At 48.0% G+C, this 10836-nt stretch overlaps 1 protein-coding gene across 1 annotated transcript in view; it reads right to left on the bottom strand.

Moving 5' to 3' along the window:
* The window catches only part of CASTOR2 (cytosolic arginine sensor for mTORC1 subunit 2), a 422141-nt gene that overhangs the window by 18106 nt on the left and 393199 nt on the right, over window positions 1-10836 (bottom strand). The window lies entirely within an intron of this gene.

Genomic DNA, 10836 nt, shown 5'->3' with positions numbered 1-10836 from the left:
AACATTTACTTACCTGTAATGTTCAGCTTAGTTAGTACTGTTTGTACTTACTAACTACTGTTAGTGGTTTGGGCGAAAATACTTTTAAAAGTTTGGAAGAAAAATATGTTGCTATCGACAGAGATGGGCTGTAAAGAGACCCTTCTAATGAGGGCAGCAATTTGGTATAGAAAGTACTCATGTCGATGGTGGTGAGAAACAAACTCTCCAGGGAGATGGACTAGAATGGCCTGACTTTCTTGGCAGTCAACCCACCCCCAAACAGGAAGTCAAAAGTCTGGGCTTTTGGCTCAACAACAAGCTTTCAATGGCAACTAAGCTAAAAAGGTGGCAGCAACTTGCTTCGGCACGCTTAGGACCTTGAGGAAGCTGCTTGGATGGCTACCGGAGGATAGTACTACAGGGCCTAATCATTTCAATGCGTTTACGGGAACTCCTTATACCTGGGTAGGCCCAAATCGGTCATAAAAAGACTCCAGGTCATTCAGAACGCCGCAGCATGCATATTGTTGAAAATATTTAAACGTCACTCTGCAACTGCAGCCCTGGGCAGTCTGCACCAGCTGTCCATGCTTAAAAGGATTCACTTTAATGCACTATGCATGGCCCACAGAGAAATGCACGAAAAAGTCCCAAACTGATCCAAAGACTACTTACTCACAGCCATGCCAGAATACTGCGGTCCACCAGCCAGCAACTGTTTGTAGTACCTAGGATCATGAAAACCAGGAATGGAGGACGCTCCTTTGCTTTGCTGGGTACCAAGTTCTGGAGCACCCTCCCACAGGACACAATGCAAATTAAGTCAGAACCAATATTTAGGAAACAGCTACAAACAGCTCTTTCATTGCCTTTTGAGCTCAATACTGACACTGTACCATTTGCTGTTCCAGCGCTGGGAGGCCCTTCTGGGTAGCCATGCGCTCTAGAAATTCCCATGGATAGAATAGAATTAAAAGCATGAGAGCAGTGCAGGGATTGGCCCGGGCAGGCTGAAAAGACGCTGGTTCAGGCACAAGGAGTCTGTGCTGTTTCTCCAACACGGCTCTACAATACTGGCAGGTTGGAGAAAGCAAAGTGCGCTTACCACTCCTCCTGCCCCCTCCCATGGCTTGCCCCGCCCCTCCCTGCGCACGCTTGCTCTGAACCAGCAACTAAAAATTAAAACGATAGCAAGATATTGTTTTATTTTTCAGCTGCTGGCTCTGGGCCGGGGGGTGATGCACCTCCGCCACTGCAGAGGAGCCGCCGCTGAGCATGAATCCTGATTTGCTCTGCAATGGCAATTTGCATCCCAGCTAAAATGTAAAAGGGGAAAACTGGAGCAAAATTTAAAAAATGTTAAAATTTAAAAGGGGAACCCATGAGAGCAAACTAAGCATCTTGGAACGAGGAAAAATGAGGGGCAAGCGAAGAACAGAGTTAATCTAGAACTCGCCGGAGGATCGAGGCTGCATTAAAGACTTTAAGGCTGCTCCCCTGGTTGTCTAGTGGTGCGTTCTGCAGACGTTCACAGCCCTTATCGACTGCGATTGCGCCCCATTGTAATGGGGGTCTTAGTGTTCGTGTTATGGTCGGTACTAGAGTTGTACTGCTGAGGAGGATACTCACTGTCCAGTTGGACCTGATCTAACAACCAAATATGATGACAGAGATTGAGAAGGTGTCTTCAAAGCTTTGTACAAAGCAATATAAACATGCAAGAGAGAAAGTCCATGTGTATAATGGCTAACTTCTACCAAACAAATGGAAGTCACACATCACAGAAGGCTGAGATTGCAAATCTAAATGCTAATGATGTACATGTTTTGGTAACTTGCTAAATAATAAAGAGAGGTGAGCAGAATTCTAACCAAGTTGCAGAGTCTTTCTGCTACATGGAAAGAAAGTGATATAGGACACAGTATTGTGTGATTTAAATAAAAGACTAACTTCTATTTCCTCTCCTGGCACTTTTGTTGTATTTAAAACCAGAAAAAGTGATGGTTGGAAAGCTCCAAAAGTCTCCGCCCCTGACAATCACTCGATGACACATTAAAGTCCATCGATTATTTTTGCCAACAGTGTCACTCCACATGAAGAGCAAACTTAGCATTCGTGATCCTGCTCCAATACGAATAATCCAGTGCAAACTGTCGGCGACATCACCTCAGAATGAGAACATAAGCAGCCCCAGACCGGCCGTAGCCTTTTTAGGTCTCATTAATGAGGGGCAGCTTGGATCTTATTGAAGAGAGAGACTGGGACTCACTTCTGTGAGTAGTCATTGCATTTATGGAATCGCATGAAAATCAATAAAAAGTGATGGGTAGAAGGATTCTAAAAGTTTCATGGGTTGAATGATTGGAAAGTCTCATGCACTGATAATCATTCTTGTCGCTCTCAATTTTTGTTTGGCTATTGCACTAACCCAAATTGGTAGCAAAAATATGCACATTAGTCTTGGTCCTTTTCCAGTAGAAACAGACGAGTTGACTTAAGCTTTGTTTTACTACTTTAATTCCTTTACCTTTATCTATTATGCCTTATTGCCTTATATCTTAAAACTGAACTATACTGCTTATTCAAAACTGTTCTGTATTGCCTTTACAATTATTTTGATTCTCAAAATTCGAAATTACGCCTATTCCTGGGTTTCCTCCAACCCTTCCAATATCCCCCCCTCGACGTCCAATTTATGGTTGTCGAGTTCCACCTACCCTCCCCCTCCCCTTCCTCACCCAAGTACCTTCGGGTGGGCCCACACACCTATCTGCAGGTGCTCCTTTTTCGCAAAGCGCCCCCTCCTTCACTCCTCATTCGGCATCGCCCATAAGTGATTTCCTTCTCCATTTATTCAACATTTCTGGCCTCATTTGATTTAATTTTTATACGCGCTCGCTCCGTCTTCGCGAGCGCGTCTTCCCCCTTCAGCTGGCAAGGAATGGCCCTTAGCAACGCTGGTGTCGCGTGCGCTGCTTGCCTACGGCCTTTCCTTTAATTACATTCTCCGGCAGCGGCTGGGCTCGAGCGACCATGTCAGTTACATCGCTCTCCTCAGCTGCTGCCGGAGAGGGCCCCCTAATACTGTTTCCGATCACACATTCAATTTGAAACAACCAATTTCCCCCAAAAAAAGAACAAAAAAAAGGAAAAACTTTACTCCTGTACTGTTCACTAAATAAATGTAAGACAGGTTTGAATCCCTTTCTCTTCCTGAACAGCAGGTTATAAATCTACAGCAAGCATTAAGGCAAGGTTATTAACCCATACTAAGGTGCCTAATCAAATAACACTAAATAAAGGGGAGACAGGTTTGAATACCTTTCTATTCCTGAACAGCAGGTTATAAATCTATAGCAAGCAGAAAGGTGCCTAATCAAATAATATTATGTCTGACATTGAATCTGACGATGCCACTGCTAGCTTCCCTAACCATACAAGTGATTCTTTTAAAAAAATTTCCTGCAAAGAGAAATAAAGTCCTGCATGCTGGACACCCTTAAAGAGGTTATGTCCTCTAAGAGACCCCTTGCCTTCGATCATGATGATCTCCCAGATGAACCCCCTTCTCGTGATCCTCAATGTTTCACTCATGGTAAGAGCACCAAGAAGTCTAAACACTGTGAGCCTCTTTCTAAAAGCACTATGGGAGGTCGTGGAACCTCAACTGTTTTGGGAGGTCCCAGCACCTCAAACTTGATGGGAGGCCCTCGCGCCTCAAATGTTACAGGTGTCCCTCGCGGCACAACTTTGATGGGTGTCCGTAGCGGCACAAATTTGATGGGTGTCCCTAGCGACACAAATTACAATAGTGCTCAGAACTACACAGGCACCTACTCTGAGGAGGAGGACATTTTTCAAAACCCCTACGACGAATTTGTCCTTGACTTGGACCACAAAGACCTTGACTTTAATAAGCTCGACTCCTCCTCCAAAAACGCTATCATCAACTCCTTAGGTGAGGAAATGTTCTCCTCCCTCAACATCTCCTACCCCAATAGCTCTAATGGTTCCCTCAAGAACATGTTTACAAATTTATTATGAGATGGCTCAGAAATTCCCTTGAAAGGGAGAATCGGAATACCCTCAAATCTGATTGCCCAAGACCCTCCATACAAGACAAGATCTGCCAGACTCCAAACCTTGACCCTGACTTGCTCAAATTTCTATTTAAACTGGGTAAAGACCCCGGGAACGGTCTAGAGAGACCCCTAAAGGGCTGCCAGGATTGCCTGCTCCACATTCTTGGCCCCCTCACCAGAATTTTGGACTTCTGGCTGAAGAGTCTCACATCTCCAACTCCCTTCCTGACATCAACCTCAGTAGAGGCTGGAGCCAAAGGGCCATCGGTCTGCTGGGAAACGTAAATTTCAGCCTCAACATTGAGAGGAGGAGAACCATCCTCACAAAGATCAACCCTAAGTTGGGTGATTTCGCCGAAAAGGAGCCCTCTCAGAACCCCAGGGACCTCCTCTTTGGCGAAGACAGGATTATATCAATAGGCAAATATGTCTCTACCTTTACTGCCCTTGACAAAGCCCAGGCCAATATGAAACGCGTCTTTAATAATAACCTTTTTGGACAGGCTGGAAGAAGGGGCCGTTCTTCCGGCCGTGGCAACCAACGGCCCTTCTCAACCTTCAGAGGATCAGGTAGAGGATTCTACCAATCTAACCACCAATTCTATCCTCAGAGAGGGAGAGACTCACGAAACAGAGGTTACAGATCCCGTGGAACTCCCAACAACACCAGTCTTCCAAGTAAGTCCTCCTCTTCCTTCTTTTTCTTCCCCCCAAAGGTAGGGGGCAGCCTCAAATACTTTTATCATATACGGGAATCTTTAACTCAAGATCCCTGGGTTCTGGAAACCGTTCGGGGTTTCAAAATAGATTTTCTAGATCTTTCTTTTCAAACACAGGCACCCAAACCCTTGATCCTTTCGGAGGACCTTCAGAAAATTGTCGAAGAGGAAATCTCCTCTATGCTTCAAAAGGGCGCTATTGTAGAAGTCCCAGGGTCTCTAAAGAGATTTGTCAGCACCCTTTTCCTCATTCAAATAAGGGAAAAGGGTTGGAGACCAGTTATAAACCTTCGGGAAATAAACAAGTATCTGGTTTACAGACACTTCAAATGGAGGGTATTCACCTTCTCAGGGACCTCCTTCTAAAAGGAGATTAGTTGGTGAAGCTGGATTTAACCCCTTCCATGCTCATGACGAGCTCAGCTCGTCATGCAGTACACTGCTTGTGTGCTCATGACAAGCTCAGCTCGTCATGAACAATGGGATTGATCAATCCTCAGCACAGAGGACTAATCCCTGTAGCATTGATGGTGTTAAAGGACGCTTACTTTACCATCCCTATGGCCCAAGAACACCAACCCTTCCTTCAGTTCATCTGGAACAACCATCTATTCCAATTTCAGGCTCTCCCCTTCCGCCTTTCCTCTGCCCCTTGGTGCTTCACCAAGATTATGAGAACTATCGTCTCTCTCTTGAGAGAAAGAGGTATTCGCTTAATTATCCATCTGGACGACATCCTCATCATGTCCCAACTCCACTCGCAACTCCTGAAAGACCTCTATACTGCCATGAATCTTATAGAAAGTCTCGGTTTCATTAAAAACCGGGGAAAAATCTATCATTACTCCCTCAAAGTCCTTAGAGTTCCTCTGCTTCACCGCAGATACCTCGAATTGCCTTCTTCTTCTTCCCACCAAGAAAATCGCCAAGATTCAGAAAGAGATCAGGTTTGTTCTAAAACATCAATCTCTAACCCTCCGGGAGTTAGCCAGACTTCTGGGCCTCCTTTCACCTTCCATTCAAGCTATCTTTCTGGGACCTCTGAATTACTGTGCTCTTCAGAGAATAAAAGGAAAGGCCCTCAGGTCTGGTCTATGGTACGGAGACCTTGTGACCTTACATCAGGAAGCCAGGTCGGAACTCTCTTGGATGCCTGGAATGGCAAAGCAATCTTCAGCTCAGCCCCAGAATGTGTCCTGGAATCAAACGCGAGCATTCATGGTTGGGGTGCTCGCTTCCTTGACCAAAACACGGTCGGTGTATGGTCTCTTGTGGAATCCTCCCATCATATAAATTTCTTAGAACTTACTGCAGGTTTATACGCCCTAATGAGCTTCAAACACTCACTTCAGGGCAGATGTAAATGTAACTGTAATGTAAATTGATACTTGTATAGCGCACTACTCACCCGCAAGGGTCTCAAGGCGCTTGTACGAATAACGCTGTGGAACCCATCCTGACTTTCCCTGTGAGGTGTCCACTCCTGGGCACCCCCAAGGTGGAAGCCAGGCATCCTTAGCGTTGTGGGGGCCGTTGTGGAGATTAAGCAAGCTATTGCCCAGAGTTGCAAAGTGGGACTCCATGATTGGAATAGGCACCAAGGCGAGAATTATCAGGTCCGTGGAATTTTGAGCCCAAGACCCGCCGAGGCGGGGAATTGAACCCTGGTCCCGGGCTAGACCTCTGCATCAGGGTCTGCCGCTCTAACCATTGAGCCACACTTCTCCACAGATCCGTCTTTCTGAAGATGGACAACATCTCTGCAGTCTCATATATCAACCGTCTTGGCGGGACCAGATCAGCAAACTACTCCGATCTAGCCAGGAAACTCTGGATGTTTTATTTAGAACACAAGATTTCCCTGAAGGCTGAATACCTACCGGGAAAGTCTAACTTTTTTGCAGATTGGAACTCAAGATTCCTCTCAGACTTCAGCGATTGGAAACTCAATGTGAACGTTTTCAATGCTCTTTATCGCTTTTGGGGTCCTCTGGATGTGGACCTATTTGCCAGCAGATTGACCTTCCAGCTACCAAAGTACTTCAGCTGGATGCCGGACCCGGGCGCTCTAGCTGTGAATGCCTTTATCCAGTGCTGGTCTCATCTTCAGGCTTATATGTTCCCTCCCTTTGCCATGATTCAAAGGATCCTGCAGAAGGTGAGACAAGACCAGATCCTGATAACTCTCTTTTGGCCTTATATGGAGTTAAGTTTTAAATCCTTAGAAGGATCAAAACTATGTCAGACTCTATTTTTTATCCTTGTTTCGATTTGTGCCAAAGACTATGTGTTGTAGATTGTATGAAAGAATATGACTACAGAATGAGAGATGCTCGCCTGCAGGATGCTAATCAACTCCTTATTTCCTTTGTTAAACCCTTTACGCCAGTTTCTTCTTCTTCCATAGCTAGATGGGTGAAATCAGTAATGAGCCTTGCTGGCATTGACCTTTCTAAATTCCAAGCCCACTCTCTCAGAGATGCTATGGCCAGCCAGTAAATCCTTCTGGTCTGGTGGTAAGTTGGATGATATCCCGAAAGCTGCTGATTGGTCCAATGCATCCTTTTTTGCTCATCATTATTGTAAACCTATCGAGCATATGTCTGATGTTGTCCTTCAAGGCTACCAACATGCATAATGTAGCCTCCTGTCTTGTAATGAAATTGCGATTCTCCCATTAGCATGACCAGAGAATCTGGATTTCATTAAAGACACGGAGGCTAACATTATCTCACCCGACCCTCCCTTGGATGGAGTATTTATTGCTATGTTGATTATTCTATGCTTTTGATTATACTGCTTTTAGTGCTTGAGGTTACGACCTTTTTAACGTTTTCCTCCTTTTCAGATAACTCCACCTGATGGATTATTCTCATCAGCTTTTAATCCTCCTCACTTCGTTTCCTTCCTTTGGTCTCCTGTTTTCTTCACTCTCAAGATCAAGTTGGATCTCACCTTTATGAAACTTTTGTTGCTTCGTTTCATTTAAAAGCGGCAGTCTGTTTGCTCCTCTTGCCTTTTATACCTTGTGCTCACTGCATTCTAGAATTGTTTTGCTTATGATGTAGTGCTGCTGCTTGTGACTGCATTAAAATATTAATGCATAATGTTAGCCTCCCTGTCTTTAACCGGTTCGGCGCTGATGACGAGCTCAGCTCGTCATCAGTTGCACCGCTCGCACGCTGATGACGAGCTCAGCTCGTCATGTAACGCGGCTTTTGAAAAAAAGCCGCGCAGTGTGAGAAAAGCCGCCGCACGCATGCGGTTAATGAAATCCAGATTCTCTGGTCATTCTAATAGGAGAATGGCAATTTTGCAGTAACCTCAAAATGAATGATCCCACAAATACATAGCATTTCCGATCCTGCTTACTAGAAGGCAGACTATAGCTGAAGATGTGAAGCAACGAACAAGTTACTTACCTTCGGTAACGATATATCTGTAAGAAACAGTAGTTAGTATTAGATTCCTTACCTTAGAATATCCCCAGGCGTCAGTCTGGATCCGGAAACTTTTGCGTAGCCGTACCCCTGCGCGTCGGTAGGCGTCGTCTGCAGGCGTCCCCTGCGGCTCCGCGTCGTCGGCGTCGTGCGCCGTGATGACGTCGCTGGAGTATATAGACGCCGCCTCCGCGCGCTGACGTCAGTTCTTTGCACACAGCTTTTCCGCGCCAGAACACGCAGAGCCATGTGAGAACTAACACTGGTGCCATTTGAAACTAGGGCCCTGAAAGGGCTGTCCTTAACCCTAGGTATCAGTTCGCAGAACGGGGAGGATGGGTGGGGCGGTAAGGAATCTAATACTAACTACTGTTTCTTACAGATATATCGTTACCGAAGGTAAGTAACTTGTTCATCTGAAAGAAACAGGTTAGTATTAGATTCCTTACCTTAGAATAGATACCCCAGCAATACCAACCCCGGTGGTGGGTCTGCGAACCAATACAAACCTACACCAGAAAGTCCTGGAGGACCGAACGGCCAAAGAAGCCATCCCTCCGGACTTGACTGTCCAGGCAGTAGTGCCTCGCAAAGGTGTGCAGCGAGGCCCACGTGGCCGCCTGGCAAATGTCCTGCAAAGGGACTCCCCGGCCCAGGGCAGTAGTAGCCGCCGTGGCCCGAGTGGAATGGGCCCTCAGCCCAACAGGAGGCTCCTTCCGAGCCAAAGAGTAGCATGCTTTGATGCACAGGACGACCCACCGAGAGATGGTTCGTTTCTGCACCGCCCTTCCCTTCTTCTCACCCACGTAGCCAACAAACAGTTGGTCATCCACCCGGAACTGGCGTGTGCGATCCATGTAAAACGAAAGCGCACGTTTTGGGTCCAGACGATGGAGCCGCTCTTCATCCTTTGAAGGATGCGGAGGCGGGAAGAAGGAGGGCAAGGTGATGGACTGCCCAATGTGAAAAGCAGAGACTACCTTGGGCAGGAAAGAAGGTCTAGTCCGAAGGACCACCTTATCAGGATGAACAGACAAGAAAGGAGGTTTAACAGAAAGAGCCTGGAGCTCACTCACTCTCCTGGCAGAGGTGATGGCCACCAGGAAGGCCGTCTTTAAAGTGAGAAGACGGAGAGGACAGGAATGAAGGGGCTCAAAGGGAGCGCACATCAGGAAAGTCAAGACCAGGTTCAAGTCCCACTGAGGCATCACGAACGGAGTTGGAGGATACATGTGCGTGATGCCCTTCAAGAATCTTAACACAATAGGGGACTTGAATAAAGATGGCTGATCAGGTAGCCTCAAGAAGGCGGAAAGGGCAGAAAGATAGCCCTTGATAGTGCCCAGAGCAGAGCCCTGCTGGGCAAGGGAAAGGAGGAAGAGGAGAACCTCAGACAGAGGGGCAGAAAGGGGATCCACAGCCTTTGCTGTGCACCATGCCACAAATCTGTTCCACCGGCAGGCGTATACCGACTTCGTGGAGGGACGCCTGGCTGCCAGAATTACATCACAGACTTCAGGAGGCAAGTCAAATGGCCTCAACTGCCGCCGCTCAATCTCCAAGCATGGAGGTGGAGACTGGACAGGTTCGGGTGGAGGACCGTCCCCTGCTGCTGCGACAGAAGGTCCTCCTGAAGGGGCAGGCGGATCGAGGGACCGACTGTCATGCTGAGTAGCTCGGGATACCAGTATCTTCGAGCCCAGTCCGGAGCCACAAGGATAACTTGGGCCCGGTCGCGCCTGATCTTCTTCAGCACTCTGGGCAGAAGTGGTATAGGCGGAAAGGCGTACAACAGACCGCAACTCCACTCGCGCCGAAAGGCGTCGCCGAGCGAGTGCCGTCTTGGAAACTCCAACGCGCAGAACTGATGACATTGCGCGTTCTCTTCTGTGGCGAATAGATCTAACCAAGGCTCTCCCCATTGCTGAAAGAGGCCTCTCGCCACGTCCGAGTTCAGACGCCATTCGTGATCCACCGAGCACCGACGGCTGAGTTCGTCCGCCCTGGCGTTCAGAGAACCTGCCAGGTGTTGAACCGTCAGAGTCACGCCCTGACGTTCCAGCCATTGCCAGAGACGCAGAGCCTCCTGGCAAAGGGTCCACGACCCCACACCGCCCTGTTTGTTGCAGTACCACATGGCGGTGGTGTTGTCCGTGAACACCTGCACTACACTCCCGTTGACAAAGGGGAGGAATGCCTTCAGTGCTAGGCGAATCGCCCGCAGCTCCAACAGGTTGATATGGAGCCGGGACTCCGCCGGAGACCAGATGCCTCTGATCTCCGCCTCTCCCAAGTGGCCACCCCAGCCCTGGAGGGACGCGTCCGTCACAACCACGTGCTCCGGTTGGGGAAGGGAGAGGGATCTGCCTCTGACCCAATCGCGGTCCGTAAGCCACCACTGCAACTGTCTCGCAGTGCCCTCCGAGATCAGGACATGGTCGGATAGGTTGCCCTGATGCTGGGCCCACTGAAACTTCAGGTCCCACTGCAGAGCCCGCATCCGCCACCTGGCGTGATGCACCAGTAGGATGCAGGAGGCCATCAGCCCCAGAAGCCGCAGCGTCAACCTGACCGAAACCCGGGATAACGGCTGAAAGATGGGAATCAGAGCCT

The sequence above is a fragment of the Lissotriton helveticus genome, chromosome 3_1 (genome assembly GCF_964261635.1).
Source record: "Lissotriton helveticus chromosome 3_1, aLisHel1.1, whole genome shotgun sequence".
NCBI lineage: Eukaryota > Metazoa > Chordata > Amphibia > Caudata > Salamandridae > Lissotriton > Lissotriton helveticus.
The sequence above is the reverse complement of the archived record's forward strand: the minus strand, read 5'-3'. Positions and strand labels throughout refer to the sequence as shown.